Raw genomic sequence first — 17,649 nt, 5'->3', positions numbered from 1 at the left:
ACTGAAACTGTACATCTCAAGGTTGCATCTATATTTCAATTTACAAATCCCTGTTGTTAGGGGATTTAAAATTCCACCATAAAATCTTGGTCAATCTGACCATGGGCCAAAGGCACTTTTCTACCTTTAGTGTAATAATAAAATATTTTGCTTATGACATTGGTGACTTACCAGTGGATTCAAAATAAGAACCTTAGAAAGAAGAAAAAAAACCCCAAAAAACAACACAGGGGTGGTTTCCAATGACATCTACAAATTCAGAACTGCTTGCCCAAATGATCCATGATATGGTGCAGTAACTGGCAACTCAGCTTATATATGTCAGGTTCAAAGAATCTTTAATTTAGCACCAGTTCTTTATTTTGGTTCCCACACAGTAATTATTTTACATCACAGCTCATTGCACACACCTTTGTAGTCCTCTAATGGAGAAATTCATCTAGTCCTGCTCAGCTAGATGGACAACAGCCAATTAAAGAGGGAACTCTTCAGAAAGGATAAGACATTTATGAAGAGAAAGGCTGGTCCAGATATGTGATCTGGGCATGTCTAGTTGGTCCTGCCTGTCCACCTAAAGCAGGTAGACAGAGCAGCTCAGCTCATATCCAACTTTTCAAGTCACTAGGAAGATTCTGGTATCCTTGTATGCTCCGATAGACATTTTCCCAGCAGTACATGTCCAAAGATATACAAAAATTAAATTTTGGTGTATTAATTAACCAAGAAAAATTAAACATATATAGCTCCAAAGCTGTACATGCTAAGCCAGCACAGACAACCACCTTCACCTGAGCCAGCATTACAGCCTGTAACATTATAATCAGAAATTTCCTGATCTTTTCAGTCAGTGTGATAATGTTAATATAAACTTAAAGGAACTGTCATTTCTCTTTGCGAAAACCTTCTTTCTCCTCAGATTGCAGGATTCTGAATTAGAGGGAAAAGGCAGATATCTCAATTGTCTATAAGACAATAACATCAGAGGCCAGCCTGATGTATGCAGGGACATCTTCTTTTATATCCAAAGAGAAGTATTTTATTTTGAAGGACGATAAATTGCAAGTTTAGCTTAATAAAACTGAAACATTGCTTTTACCTATACTCGTCTTAAACTTAAAATAAAAGACTTAGGAAAGGTTTCTTTTTAAAATAAATATTGGCAACATTTAGATTGTTTTCCACATCTATAATGTCATTGTCCATCAGTCTTAAGGAGCTTCCTAACACAAATAAATTCATGCTCGGGTTAAGTCTGTTTGGTGGGCAGTAATTATTTTGCCTTATTTTATAGAACAACAGTATACCATGGGTTAAACCACTTGCAAAGCAACACATGTCAAAACAATCAACTGAAATATGCAACCAAATGCTGCTGAGCTACCCTAACCCCTGTTTAAATGTTATCAGCAACCTTAAATGACAGTGTTATATGAGAGGTGATCATGCAGAGAGCAGGGACATAAATAAACCTCATTAGGGAAAGTTAGAGTGAGAATTAGATGTGTATTGGCTGCTGTGGTACCAGCCCAAAGTAAGTTCTTTCCCCACAGTAAAGAAGATTCAAAACATTTTACCGTTTCACTGAGGAATCAACTATCCCAAATGGCTTTCATTTACTGGGGAATGACGGGATCATAACCTGACCTATAGACATGTTTGTTGAAATACACTCAGCAACGGTAGCTGTTTTGCCCTATAACAGTGTAAGTGCTAGCTTGTAGGTTTTTTCCCCTTTAAAAAAACCAGATTTAATTGAAACAGCTCACTTAGTATAATTTCATCACCTTTGTTTAATCTAATTTTTAAGCAGTTGACCTTAAATTCAGATCAACCCCAAAATAAAAGGCCTCTGGCAGAGATGTTTGTACAGTGTTTCACACAAAGGAAGGAACATGTAAGCCAACAATGGCAAAATACAGCTCAACGGGATGTTCTTGCTTTGAAAATTTCATCCCTAATGTGCATTGATGCACTTTTATCTACAGTCACCTTTTTTAAGGGATCCAATCTTAAAAAGCCTTCCTCTCACGAGCAGCCTGACAAGCTCATTGGAAAAGCCCGTGAATATAAAGATATTTCATGAGCCGAGGTTGGAAACTGGGGCATTTATATATTGCGAGCTCAGTCTATAAGCACAGCTGTACAGATCGGATTTATCTTAACTCCTACGCTAATACTGACCAAATAACATGGCCAGATAAGTGAGGGGACTGTTACCCACACACCAGCACTTCTCAAGCCCAGAATTCCTCCCACAGAGTCCAAGCCCATACAGTTTTATTTGCTTCTAGCAGTACTTCGCGTCAACATGCAGGGCTACTTGTGAACCACCACGAGAGCATGGCTATCGGAAAAGAGGTCCACATGAGAGCGTTGAGCACCCTAACTGAGATCTACGCTATGAGAGATTAGGGGCCATGAGCAAAGCATTAAACCCAGCACTGCCAGCCTTGTGGGCCAAATGTACTACACTCTGTCTAAAAGCCTTCATGGCTACCTGAATCCACTCAAAATAAGTAAGCACAACAACCACTTTTTACTTCACAAGGGAAACCAACTAAACTCACCAGGTCAATTCTGAATGACAAAGAGTAATCTCATTTTGCCCAAATGTGAGCGGCACCTCCAGACTTCCCTACGGTTCTCTCCACATTACTTACAGCATATAAAAATGGCTATTTAACTGAAGGAGTTTATATTTGGGGCTTTTTTTCATCATTGTTTCCAGAAAATAGCAGATGTTGGTTAATGATCTTTAGACAGTAGATCATAAACCACACTCATTTCAAACACTGCAATCATAGTAATTATTTGTATATTACTAAGCAACATCCTCAGAACAAGCTTAGTATATTTCCTTATCTTTTCATTTGAAAAGAATATCAAGTAACTTTTTATTTTATATTTTTAGATTTACAAGATATCTCCAAAGTTCTTACCTTCACTTCATTCTCTCTTCTCAGCAAAGCAATATATAAGCACAGTGTCTTAACAAAGTGCAACATTCCTTCAGCTTCACAAAACACAGACACAAAGTAGATGACATTTGTCCACACTGAGACACTGGAAGAACACTAAAATTGATTCTTATGAGTTTTGTTGTTTGCCAAATTTCACACAATGCTGGTCCCCATGAAGGGAATGGTCCTTTTCAAACTCCAGAAACAGAATCAGATTATTTGAAACCAAAGATAGATGGATTTAAGATGACTGTGGGTATACCTGTTTTACATATACTTAGTAATACAGCAATATTCTGTATTTTCAAACATATAGAATCACAGAATCACAGAATCACAGAATCACAAGGTTGGAAAGGACCCATTGGATCATCGAGTCCAACCGTTCCTAACACTCCCTAAACCATGTCCCTAAGTACTTCATCCACCCGTTCCTTAAACACCTCCAGGGAAGGCGACTCGACCACCTCCCTGGGCAGCCTGTTCCAGTACCCAATGACTCTTACTGTGAAGAATTTTTTTCTGATATCCAACCTGAACCTCCCCTGACGGAGCTTCAGGCCATTCCCTCTAGTCCTGTCCCCTGTCACTTGGGAGAAGAGGCCAGCTCCCTCCTCTCCACAACCTCCTTTCAGGTAGTTGTAGAGAGTAATAAGGTCTCCCCTCAGCCTCACGCAACATTATATATGTGAAGGAAGGAAGTCTTACACATACTTGCATATATATGCACGCAAATCTGTACATGCTCATCTATGCATGACATCTGTAATGACATCTGCATGACATCTATAATTGCTTGGGCACATAATAGCATGTGTTAAATGATAGAATATATATATAAACACATAGACATATAAAGTAACATTCTATCTCATAACATGAACTCGGATGAAGTTTTATATAAATATCTACTGGAAATATTTAGGCCTCTGATTTACTAGAACCACACTTAAAAAAAACCTAACTACGTAATATATGCTGAGACATGCCTAGATATGTGACAGATAAATTAGTTTCATTTGAACACATGTAGTGTATCAAAGACATTAATTCAATAAACATTGTGGCTCTCATTCTGCAAAAGCATATGTGAGCCCCAGTGAGTTCAGCTGTAATAACTAAAATTATTCATGGGCAAAAGTGTTTGCAGATCAAGGCTATATATGCGATTTGGTTGCTCTATTATGCTAATTTTGGATCTACTATTTCACCATAAAATCTGACAAGGCAGAGTCAATTATGAGACATAAATATAGAGAATTGAATTATAGAGAGTATTCTACATACGTAACAAGATCAATTATTAATTAACATTCAGAGATGAAGATATGTTGCTGTAGAAAAATTATTAAAGGGCATCTATTGACAATGCTGGCCACGGATTGGGATCCTCTCTGTTCATTCCATATGGACTGCTGTGATATAAACACAGCACCTAGGAACAGCCATGCCCTGAGTACAATATAGCCCTTTAGAGTTATTGCAAAAGGCCCCCTCTTCCCCTTGCCCTTCCGTCACTGTTAGAGCAAGTTACTGTAGCCGGAACAAGGCAAACCCATGCATCACGCTGGCCTGTTTAAAGGAAGATATTATCTCATCCCCTGACTGCTACTGTAACTCAGGTAGAGAATTACCTTTCTGCCCGTTAGAACCTGCACTGACGTAACAGAGCTCCACTGGTGTTAATGGAGCCATAAAGATTTACAACCATGAAAGCCTCAACACCTATACTCAAATCACATCCAAACCAGCAGTAACCTGGCACATCAGACATGTAGGGTAGACCTCTGCTCAGCTAACAATAGCCTAAGCAACTGGGAGAGATTTTGAGCATGCTATCTATTCTCGGCAGCTTTTCCTTCTCAGGACTTCCAAAGCATAATTCATCCCATGCATCACACCATCATGGGTTCATCTCACTGAACTGTGGACCACTGCCCCTGAGCTAGTCACTCCCAGCTCCTTTCACTGTTAAAAGCAGGGAAACACTGCTGGGTGCAATGAATCTGATTTATTTTGCACGTCTATTTAAAGCTGAGATGATTCCTGTCCTAGAAATGCCTGCTTGTCTCCATTGATTATGCAGGGTGACTAGCTCGCATGTGGGTGAAGAAAGTCATCTCACCTATGTGACAGCTTCATTAGCGACAGTGCTTACACTGAGCAAAATAAAACACAAGTACCAAATGTTAACTAAAAATAAATTTTGAACAAGGGTAATGCTTGCATAATTAGAGATACAGATCTCAATGCATGGCAACATTAATACTCTCCTACTCTGTGCTTTGTGACCAGAGTTTTGGGGGTATGTGATCGCAGAGGAACAAAGGAACAGCAGCAAAACTTGCTGTGTCCTGTCTTCAACAGTCTTTACCAGAAGAAATTTTTCAAAGGACTATAAAAACCAAGTTCTGAGAAACCAGCAAGGTCTTTCTGATCCCTAAGTAGCCAGAAACTCGCTCCAGCTGCAAAACATAAAATTAACATACTTCTACTAATGTGTTTTCACTAACACTTTGTGTTTTGTATTATAATTTTAAAATACAAATCAATGGATGCCCCAACCTTATGTGAATTTAGACAGCGAAGATATTGACCAAAAATACTTTGAAGCTAAGAGTCCTCCAATCTTATGAAGAAGAATTTCCTTTAAATTAGTACAAAGTAAATGACTCAGGTTTGCCATATCCCAGACTGAGATTTTGTGTCCAAATTACAGGAAGGAAAATGAAGATAGTAGGTGATAGAGGAAACTTCTTTTTTGTAATACCGTGTCCACAACCTCAGGCAGCCTACTGAAGACACCAGTGACCTGGTCTGCAGGTGACTGAGTCATCTCCATCCCCACTTGGTTTAATTTTGTGAACAAAATGATGTCCCTCAAAAGCCTTGTCCCACATTTTCCACACAGATGTCCCTTATTCCTTTTCAGGGTTTTTGGCTACCATAGGAATAATGCACTTTCCAAGGTGGATAATAAAAACTGCAAAAGGATTCAGTTCCAGATGGGTTAGAAAATTGATGCCTTTGCCTCCACCTTGAAGGCATTAACATTAGAAAGCTTTCTCAAGAAAGAGGAGGTTAGGATAGACGAAGGAGAACACAGTGGGAAATACTAATGAAATGTAAGCATAAATGACATTAATAAATCACAGGCTCAGCACATAACTCCACATAGTAATTCCCAAAAAAGACAGCCCCAATCGATATTTTATACATAACTCCTCTGAATCTGCCTATTTGTTTTTGAACAGTATGGAACCACTCCCTAATTTTAACGTGGTTTCCAATGACTCTTTGTACTATGTAAAGTACACAATTTGGACATGTTGACTTCTCTAATTAGTCTATAAATACTTGACTTTTACCCACCGCTTTGGTAAGCGTGATAATTGCTGGGGAAAGGCCAAAGCATTTATGGTCAATCAGATGATGAGAAAAGGAATATGGCCCTTTCAGTGAGTAAAATGTAAGGCATTCTGTGGTGAGGCAGAAGCTATTAGCAGGATCAATATTTCTCTTAGTACCTTAATAAATCATTATATCAAAGAACAGTTGCAGGATGAAGAAAACTCATTCTACCAACGAGGATGCTTCCAAATCAGCAAATAAAACATCATTTAAATTACAAAGACCTAATTGGTGTACAAAGGCAAATGGCAAGCATAGAATACAGCCCTCTGATGCTAGGCATGTAAGCATTTTGAATCATTAGTGAAGGAAGAAAAGCAGAAAGACAAAGAAACAGCTATGCTAAGAGCTCCACACGCATAATTTGCAAACTGGTAAATATGCATGAACCCAACACACTGTAGCTGACTGATGACACCATGTTTGGTGTTTGGTGTAGGTATCACTGGTGGTAGAAACAGAAGAGCACATGGAAAATAAGATGGGCTTCGGTATCTTTACTATTGTACTGAAAAGAATCCCCTTGCTATTATTTGCACAGGGGCTTTTTCCTTCTTTTCGCCTTAGCTAGCTAACAAAAAGCTATCGTTTATAAACATTAGAATGAGAGAAGGGAAGAAATATTCTAATGACTACTTTCAAGCAAGGAAACATCTCTCAGCAGACACTGCACATCACTGCTTACCTGATAAAGCTACCATCATACATAGCCATATAGCTCTCTTGGCCACTCAGCCAAGAAGGAAACTCTAAGTAGAGCTAGCTGGAGTTCTGTGAAATTAAGGACTGAAGGACCACAATCAGGTACATGTCCTGCAAGTAGGTAACACTCCTAGTATATATGTATGGCTGTGAAAAGAAGATAAGGCATGCCAAATTACTTCATATGGCTTTGCAAACTAACACATTGCTACAGAGCACACTAATGCACAGCTTGTGAGCAGCCACCACTATCTTTTCTGGAAATAACAACTCACAACACTTCTGATTTACAGTGTTACTTTCCAATCTAATAGAAAAATTATGAACCTTAGAGAGGAAAGAGTGACTAGAGTAATAACCCCATGAATTCCCAGTAGGTGAAAGAGGTAAAATACTGTTGTAACCTGTATTATGGATTATTCTTTTGTTTGAATTATCTAGATTTAGCTATTTATTGAAGAGTTTATATAAAACTAAATGCTTCTCAGTCGTTTAGTCACTACTTTTGATCCCTGTCAAGACCATGGAAGCTTGTTCCTAATTTATACAGAGGCAACAATTGTTGTCTTTGTGAAGGAAAATCAGTTGTGAAAAGAATTTCTCTAGCTCATATTTCATCCACTTTTAATTCCAGATTTTGAAGTTCAGCTGTTACATGTCTGGAAAACTGACATCTCAAGAAACTAAACAATACCTGAAGAGGAGGGGAGGAGGAGCATCCTGGTGCTACCTGATAGCTCTTCTCCCCACTCCAAGCCAGCAGAGATCTTACCAGCCTGTCAAAATTCTCTGGAAAGGCAGAGTTTAGGCCATATGGAAATTAACCTTACAGGGTGTTGCCCATATGTGTTTTCACCATATGTGTGGATCTGTGAGTTAAATGCATACATAAAAATTAACAACGTCCAAATGTTTCATGCTCTGAATTCTCTATATAGATGTGTTTATTTTCTCAAACTGTAATTTATTCCAAAAAGTAAAGTGGATCAGTCTTTCCACAGGTTACATCTTGAATCAGTTTATTGGTTGATCCTTCTGATGTTGAAAATGTATCACTCCTGCTTTACAGAGCACAGTATGCCAACTTCAGTAGTAAGTAAACTGCTATAGTTTATATGCTTAACTGCCTATAGGCCTCCCAAGGGGTTTTGCTCTATTCGTGGGGAGATTATGTATTCTTCCCCTCATCTCATGCCCACTAACACATATGAACATAACACCTCTGCTACCATTCCAGGACTATTTTAAAAAACAATTGGAAATACTCTTTTTTTCCTGTATTCAAAAGTATTACTTTTTGCTTGGTATTTATCAGCTTTGTAGATTTAAACCACTCGGGGACTACTGACGTAGGGACTACTCCTATTTGTATATTATGTCCTTAATGGCCTAAAGGCATTATCAGCTTTATTAATCAAATAATCAGCAGTAGAGAGAAGGGATCACTGTGAGCACAACGCAAACTTTAGTGATCATGGGATCACAGGGGTAAAGGTAATGGGAGTTCATGTACCCTTTCAATTCTACTATCATAACCAACAGCTAATGGGAAAGCAGTAAATGGATTCAGTGAAGATTCAGGATTTTCTTATTCTAGTCAGCCTGAACAATTAATTAAGAGCCTCCTTGTTTGTCATTAATTTTGTTGCCATAGTAGCCTCTATAAATGGTAACGAACAAACACGGAAGATTTATCTTTCTCACTCCAGATTGTCGGAAAATGAATGATTTCACATTCATTTTTGTTTCATTATGACAGGTAAAGCACAGTGAATCATTACAACAGGGTCTTTTGAGATGGATAAGGTATCACTTATCTTAAAAAGCAATCTTAAAAAGCAGACGCAGAGATTAAAAGGGATTGCTTCTTTGCAAACAAAAATACTGGCTCCAAAAGGAATATTCCAAAAGGAATATTAAAAAATAACAGCATAAAAGAAAAGAGTTTCTAGAACTTTTTTAACTCCAGTTAAGCTTATTTTGCTTGTACATAAATACTTCCATGCACTATTTTTTGCTCAAAATTCACAACTCATGAAAGACCGAGGAGGAAAAACATTGTAAGAGTGTTTCCTAAAGAACAAAGTTAAAATGAATTAGTTGAAACAGAGGAATTTTTCATCCACTTTAGGTTGTCTGGATTGTAAACAGAACAGCAGCCCACAAGGGAGAAGTAAGGCGGAGGTACATGTCTGCAAACTAAATGCAGAGCAAGTTCTGGCCATCATCATGTGTTAAGGGTTTGGACATGTTTAGAGAAGTACAAGCTGCAACCTGCAAATTGGATCAATATGTTTCTTGCCTGATAAATTCCGGGAGGGAGATAACGGGTCAATTATTGGAAAAGATTGTTGTTGCCTTTCTTCTAGAGGATAAAGTGATGGATTGTCTTAAAGCAGTAACTGCTCTTTGCTTCTTCACAAAACTGTGCTTTGAAAATGAGAGAAATTAGAGTAATTTCAAATGTTCTCCAATCTACACTCTGTCTCAGTTGAAGTGGGAAGCAGGAAAAAGTTAGAGCATGGCAACATAGCCAAAGTACTCAGACTTCCTTGATTAAGAAGCCAGTAATAATCACAGGTACAAAATGCTCTAGTCACATCAGTCAGCTTTTTATCACCAAGGAAAACAAAACAAACACGAAGGCACTGGGATATGTTCCCCATTACATTAGTCATTTCCTACAGCCAAACCCAACTGTCCTTGAATATTTTTATAATATTGTCACTCAAAGTAATTGATTCAGCTACAGACCATAGCACAGTTAAATCTTATTCAGATCAAATTGTTTTCTTCTTTACCTCACCACTTGAAAGATGCAAAGGGCAAGTTTTTGACCATCTCCATCTAAAGGAATAAGAACACCAAAGTACTGGGAAGCTCATTCAACCATGAAAGCTGTGCTGCCACAAATACAGAATGGCATCAACAACATGCAAAATTCCCAAATTTTAATGAAAACATTCCCAATAGTTTACACATGCATTTTTTTATTCAGTTTTGAGTTGATAGGGGAGTTTCTCTCCTGTGACAAGGTCCTATAAGATATCAAACTGTGCAGATAAAACATGTAGAAATAAGGGAAATAGTGAGCAGGGATTTGCCTCTGTGATAACAGCACTGTAAGGGGAATATAAACCCCTAGATATTGGTGAGTAGACCAGGGCAGTGTTCCTGACCCACTTCCCTTACACCACATTCCCTCAACTACCTCAGTTTGAGCATTTCCCCAGCCACGCCCAAAACCATACTGGGGTCATAAAATAAAATAAAATAATATAACAATAACAACAACAACAACAACAATATAAAATTGTTCTTTAATATGAAAAATTTATCAGATTTAATTTAGAAAGAATATGCTGAGCCACTAAGCGTAGCCAAAGGGAGGGTAACCTCTGGAGATGAGTGTGGAAACAAGAGCTTGAAGGCAGAATGCTCTGAGATCAGGTCTATATAATATAGTAGCAAAATAATATAAAAATGCAGCCTAAGAGCAAAGAGCAGGTACGATTTCCCTTCTCTCTGGCTATTTTTAATGGAACCTCTGCTTGTCAATGTATTACACCTTTAGTAGCAGAGCTGAGGCAGTAATAAATTTGAACCAATTTTCAAGTCACCATCAAAGTTGGAGAGAAGTCACAAGAGTGACTAGTAATCTCATTACTAGAAGTTTAATGAAAACCATCAACCAGACAGCAAAGCAGCACACAAACAGAGGAAGACACGCAGAACAGCCAGCGTAATGAGGGAAAAGCCAATGGGCAGGTGTTGGCAGACCTGCTAGATGGCAAGGATGTGTCTTCACAACAGAGGCTGCCCCTCGCCTGCAGGGACGTAAACCAGGAAACTGAGGTGGGATTTTTAGGGAACAGGGAACATTAATCCATAAAAAAAAATGCTTCCTCACTGCTCACAGAGCAATCTGTTTGCAGGGATCTGTTGGGCAAAGCCTACTGCAGTACATACCTGCATGGGGCGGGTGCTGACACCACTCTCCTGAGTTCACACTGAGCAAATTCAGGTTTATTTTGCTCTGGGCTCGAGGCAACTGGAAGCCGAGTAAACTTACTAGCAGTACTGAAGCCAAGTTAACTGCACTGAGTCAGAGCTAATAAGCACTGCCAATCATAGCAATTTATTAGCTTGTCAGTATCATTCTAACTGTGCTACACAGCTTCTGGATGGCTTGGAAAACGGGCTGGAGAACTCTTACCTACTAGTAGAGATCTGGGTGGTTGTAAACTCTTATCCATATGGTTGTGGCTCTCACTAAGCACCTGAATCTTTGTGAACCGAAGTATAAACCAACCATTTCAAACTTTTTGGGAAATTTTACAGGAGGGAGTACAGAAGAACTTGGAAAGTGAGGAATGGATTCTTGACCAAAGCCTTAGGCTGCTGAGTTCTCTACTGGGAGTGTCAGGCAAAAAGACTATAGCCTGAGCCTATGCCTGCAGGGCCTGGGACTGCAGTGCAGAATCTAGGCTTGATCTAGGCTCCATAGTCTTAAGTGTCTCAAGCATTCACTGGTGAGACAGGACTTTGAGCAATCTCATCTAGTTGAAGACGTCCCTGCTCCCTGGGTGGCCTAGATGACCTTTAAAGGTCCCTTTGAACCCAAACTATTCTATAATTCAATCATAGCCCTAGGTCCAGTATTGGGTTCCACATTTTAAGGACAATGTGACCAACTGACAGTGAGTCCTCTACAGAATGTGAAAAAAAACCCAAAAAAACTGAAGGAATAACTTGTTGTTTGAGGTAAAGAAGACCAGACTTAGAGGGAAACATGACAAGAGGCCCTGAAAATATTAAAGATGGTTACAAGGCAAAAGGCAGTAATCCATTCCATTACTGGAACAGGCTGCCCAGGGAGGTGGTCGAGTCGTCTTCCCTGGAGGTGTTTAAGGAACGGGTGGATGAAGTGCTTAGGGACATGGTTTAGGGAGTGTTAGGAATGGTTGGACTCGATGATCCAATGGGTCCTTTCCAACCTTGTGATTCTGTGATTCTGTGATTCTTCTTCATTGCAGGTAGGACAAAAGTAACTAGGAGGTTAAGAAAGTAAAAGAGAAACTTCCTAATGGCAAGGAAAATTAGGCCTTGGAATGAATCGCCCATCGGTGGAGGCCTCAGAAATGGGTCAGCCACAGCTCTGATGGGGATTATCAGCACAGCTGATGTTGAAGCAGGGCCCTAAAGCTACTTGCTAATTTTCTATTATTCTAAGAAAAAAACTTGTGGCTAGTTAGAAAGAGAATTTTTTTTTTTGTGTTCTAGGACATTTTGGTCAATTACATTTTCCTTAGTTAATTTTTAATAGTCTTATAGTCTTCTGAAAGCTCAAAGCTAGAGTGGCTTGACTCAAGATATTCTTTTATCTCTCTACTTTCATTTTTACTGTTTGAGCAAACTGCCTGGTCATGCTTTCCTCTGATTCTTATAAAGCCTCTTGAATACAATAATCAGTGGTTGGTTGTTGTTTTGGGTTTTTTTCCCCGTATTTGTTGTCAATGACATTAAGTAGGAACACATCTTTTCCTGAATGATTGCCTACAGCCATGATTGGATCATTTCTTCTATAAAGAGAACTTTCTACAGAGGCAAGCAACTCATATTAATGTTGATGTGAATTCCTTTAAGTTTGGCTTTTTGTTTTTTTTCACCTGTGGTATCTAATGATCTTTTTTTTCTGTATCTTACCTTTTCTGAAATGATAATTAACCCTAAAATCTGAGTCCATCTGGAGCAGTATATCTTAGGACCCTCAATTCCAAAGTGCCATGTGTGCTACAATTCAACTTAGAAAGAAGCCTAAAGCTTTATCAAATTCAAGGCCTTGCCTTACTGTTATTTATGATATTGATTGAAATTTGCAGGTGTTTGAGTTCTGAAGATGAACAGAGGTTGCTCCTGAATTAAGTTGGTGTCAAAGAGTTTTTACAAGGCTGTCAACAAGGAGCTGAATAATCGTCACAAGCAACTTAAAATAGTGATAGCATTGCAAATATATTCATTGCAAGATCAAACTCACCATCATTCTCTCTCATGTACACAAATCCAAAATATTCCTTTAATGTTTACTATTCAAACTGGTAGCCTTTCTGCATACTTTGGCTAAAAAGCAGGAGAGAAGGACATAAGCCTGACAACATTGTGCTGGGCTGTGGTGGAAAAATAAGAAAGGATTTTTTTATAGCTGTTCATCTTGGTTGGCACTTGGCCATCTAAATACTCCTTCATTTTTTTAAGTAACAAGATCTGCAAGTTTCACTGCTGTTTCTGGAGACTTGGACAGTAGCAGTGGCAATGGATTTCTCCTTTTCTCAACTAGAGAAGACGTTTTGACTGCATTTTAGAGGTGACATCAATACATATCTTTCTGTCTATGGCAACAGACTCTCACTGGAACTGTAGCTCATGACTTTTATCTTGTTGTGACACCTGCTTTGGTCAAGGGGATTACTGATTACTCCTCCAGAAAGGTGTCAATATTGATGATGTTCAGTTGAGCAGCTGTGCTCCTTCTTCTGTTATTGTCATTCATGATGCCTGACTGATTCTTCTGAGGGTCTTAGTAACTTAGCAGCTAGGAGACTTAGCAGCTCTTCACTGTCTTCCTTTTAAAAGGACCTGAACGGACAATTATTGTTTCCGAAATGTGCTACAGCCACCATTTCACTTCATCTATTGTTCAGATATGTCTGCGCAGCCAGAATGAGAACAATGAAAAAGTGCAAGGTGTTCCATTATCCATATGCTGAGACCTATCAGTTGCACACTTATTGTCTCTCCAGCAATGTCATTCATTACCTAGTATGAGGAGAGAAAAAACCCTAGCAGTGATTCCACCTAGACAAAGCTGAAGTAAGATTTGGATTGGAGTAGTTTTAATTAATCAGAATTATTGAGCTTCTAAATTCTGGGCTTATTTTACATAATTTGTATCCATTTGAAAGTCATATTGATTATATTCAGCTTCTTAATGTTGGCACTTGAGTCAAGAGGTTAACAATGGTTAAAGTTAAGAAGTTAACAAAGAATGCAGGTACATGGACGATAGAAAAAAATAGTTTGGGAATAGGATCTACAAATGAGTACTCTGAAAAAATATATAAGCAAATGAAATCAACTACAACATAAGTAATTTTTCCCTCTAATAGTTGACAGATTACCATAAAGAAAGTTATATTCAGCTGTTCTCTATCTCCTCTATAAATAAGGAACCAATATCTTCCTACGGAGCAAATAAAGCATAACTTGGATTTTAGAAATAGCCCTAAGTGTTGTGTAGCTCTGGAAGAACTCAACTGCTTTCCATTCTTCTGGGAAGCAGCTATGATTAAACAACAAGAAGACATTCAAGGGTGCTTCTGGTCTGTTCCTCCAGCAGAGGAAGCACTTGCCACCATTCCTAGAAATTCCTTGGGAATGACTCAAAACATAAAAGCCAGTGGAAGGTCCATCTACTGTCTGGATTGGTTGGTTTGTTTTCCCTGCATCCATATTAATTTCAGTCACTTGCAGAACTCTTGCTTTAGCCACAGCTCTTATTCAGGTAAGCAAATTGTGATTTTAGTTTTTCTAATAATCACCTGTTCCTTGTCTTGCTTTGGGCAACAAAAGAATAGACTTGGATGGTCACAGACCCTCTGATCGTCATTCAGAAATAATAAAATGCATATATGTGTTTATATCAGTTTGCACCTACACCCCATGTGTCTTTACCAATTCCCAGTTGTGTCTTAATTTCTGTTCTAATAAAGTACAACCATCTCTCCACGGCAGCTTAGTGAAATTTACTTCCCCCATCCTCCCATTTAACTCTGCCACACTTCCTTTGAGCACCTAGCTTACAGATTTTCTCCAGTTACCAGGCTATTTGACTTCCGTCTGTTCAATAATTCAAATATATGCATCAAATGCACATATGGCACGTTTCCAGGTAGTAACATTCCCTCCCCTTTTTGCAGCCAGGTAATTTGCATATAAGGCATACAAAGAGAACATGTTCCTATTTGCCTCCACAATTCTAGTCTACGCATCAGCTTCCCCTGGTTCCTCTTTGCAGACCTCCACGCACCACACGCGAAGCAGCCGCCTCATCACCCTCGCAGCCTCTGATGGGAGAGCTGAGCCATGAGCAGAGCCCAGTGGCATCGAGGGCTTGGCCTCTCTGGCAGCACGTCTTTAAGGGAGGCATGTGTATCTAATACAGCGGCAGCAGGGCTTTCCAGGTCAATGTGCAGCACTCATACAGAGATCAAAGGTATGGTTGCCATGCTTACACATTCGTGTGGAAAAGAGCTCTCCCTACGTTCTTCCTTCCTTTCTCCCTCCCTTCCATGACTTTCAACAGAATGGTATTTTGCCAGCTGTGTTTTCATTATTGAAGAAGCAGCAAGACAGCAGAGTAGCATTCCCTCCACCAAAACCTTACTAGGATCCATCTCTGGGTAACCATGTGCACAGGAGGCTTCAACGGGAGGATGTGGCAGAGAAGCCCAGTCCCAGGAGACAAGGTCTTCCCATCTCATGTGGCAGCCCATTTTCTTCCAGTGCTCTAGACCTTTTTCACTGCCTCTGTTTTTCTCTGCTTCCCCTAAAACCAAGATACGTAGGGGTGCCAAGAGCAAAGGTTTGAGGAGATCCTGAGAGGTGTTTGGAGAGACCATTTAGTGACCCCAATTGAAATACGTAAGAAACTCCAACAGTAAATGAATAAAACTGCAACAAAGCAAGAACATATTAACAAAGATGTCAGGGAAAAGGAAAAATCTCTGGAGAATGGTTGAGGGATCATTAGCAGGAAATAAAAGAAAGATTAATAAAACAAGAACTGTAGAAGGGGAGGAGATGTTTATGAGAAAAAAAGCTACATGAAATTTGCAGCAAAAGACAAGGGATAAATGGAAAAAACTGACCTGGATTAAACAAATTATTTGTCTAAATCAAATAGATCTGTTTTCTTTCAATGTCAGTACTAGATGCTACAGAGAAGTGGAACCTACACAACTGCAGAAGAAGCCTCAACCGGAGCCCAGACCACAGACCAGTGAGCTCAGCCTTCAGCCAGACAGCTGCTGTGTAATTGCTTTATAACTGTGTAATATGAAAAATATATCTGAGATGCCATTCTTATTGATGTAAATATCTATTTCTTACAAATGATCAATGCAATGCCCTTTTGATAATACCTTGGGGCAATTCTTTCCAAGGGAAAATGACACCTTTTATCTCCTTTTCAATAGAAATGTCTTGCCTTTTAATTTGATTGGTTTTCCCTTGCTTCTGCTTTATAATGAAGGTGCAGCACAGCTGTACCAAACTACTTGATGCCACTTAGTATACATATATCTAATATGTACATCTATCAAATTAATATTGTATTTATCCTCTTTTTAAACACCACAACTGTAATTTGCATGTGTATCACAAAGCCACTCTTCTTCAGGAATCAGAGTTGCGAACAAGGAAACTTTTAAAACATGATTTAGAGAAATTACTTGTCTAAGCTTCCTCTGCATAGCGGCTGTTGATTGCATTTGTATCAAATTCATTAGGACTCAGGCCCAACCACACTTTGCTTTGACAAATCTAAGCAGCAGCTCTTAGAAATCTTTGGTGAGCCATGATTCAAACAAGTCTCATGGACAGATCTGGAAAGGAAGATTCTATAAAGCTTCTACTGCTAGTAAAGGATTTACAACCTAAATGCTAACATGAGCAACAAGCTTTCTCCCTTTATCCTAAATGCCTTTCAGTGTTTGCACTTTTTTCTCTCCTTGCTAAAATAAAACACAAATTTTGCCCTAAGAGATATCAACATTAAAGAAAGAAAGAGTGCAGTCATAAAACTTTAGCATGACACAGATCATTCAACGGTTATGCGATTACTCTGAAGAGCTACTTATTTTTGAACACAGAGCTTTCACTCAACACAGGCCTGAGGCATCACAACCAGATCTGTATCTGCAGTATCTCAACCAGTCTGATCTAAGGCTCTTGTTCAATTAAGGAAGCTGTAGCCTTGTAAGAGGTTTCCATCTACGTTCAACTAGTTTGTAAAGCATTTTGTATTTGGAGTGGGGTTAAAAGCCATTATCACATCATAATAATTTCCAAGAACGAATTAAAAGTTGTTTTGGATACTCTTCATTATCTACACCCACCAGGTTTTGTTTTTCTTTAAGGTTTAGAAGTCACTTTCTCTACAGAATTCCTACAGACTGATAGAATAGTTAGTGACTACACAGTAAAAAAAGAAAACAATAATATCCGAAGTGCTCTCAGGTAAACCAAGCAAATGAAATAGCATATCCCAAACATGAATCTTGTTAAGAATTATTATTTAGGGACAGATACAACTCCCACAGACCTTCAGTGTGACCCAATAGCAGGATAAGGCCACCTAGGTGTAAAATTTGATTCCCATTGCTTTTTCTGAGCAAATTTCTATAAAGATGCTGTTCAGTACTACCTTTGAAAGCAGGTAGAAATCTTTTTTTCTCTGTTACATATCTGCACAGAAAAACATACTGAAATGCAAGGGAGTGTTTTCTACCTTCTAAAC

General features: G+C 38.9%; 1 protein-coding gene across 7 annotated transcripts in view; it reads right to left on the bottom strand.

The window, feature by feature from the left end:
- ENOX1 (ecto-NOX disulfide-thiol exchanger 1) overlaps nucleotides 1-17,649 on the bottom strand; it is a 366,853-nt gene that overhangs the window by 235,967 nt on the left and 113,237 nt on the right. The gene's annotated exons all lie outside the window — the stretch shown is intronic.

Source organism: Cuculus canorus, chromosome 1 (assembly GCF_017976375.1).
Source record: "Cuculus canorus isolate bCucCan1 chromosome 1, bCucCan1.pri, whole genome shotgun sequence".
Taxonomy (NCBI): domain Eukaryota; kingdom Metazoa; phylum Chordata; class Aves; order Cuculiformes; family Cuculidae; genus Cuculus; species Cuculus canorus.
The sequence above is the reverse complement of the archived record's forward strand: the minus strand, read 5'-3'. Positions and strand labels throughout refer to the sequence as shown.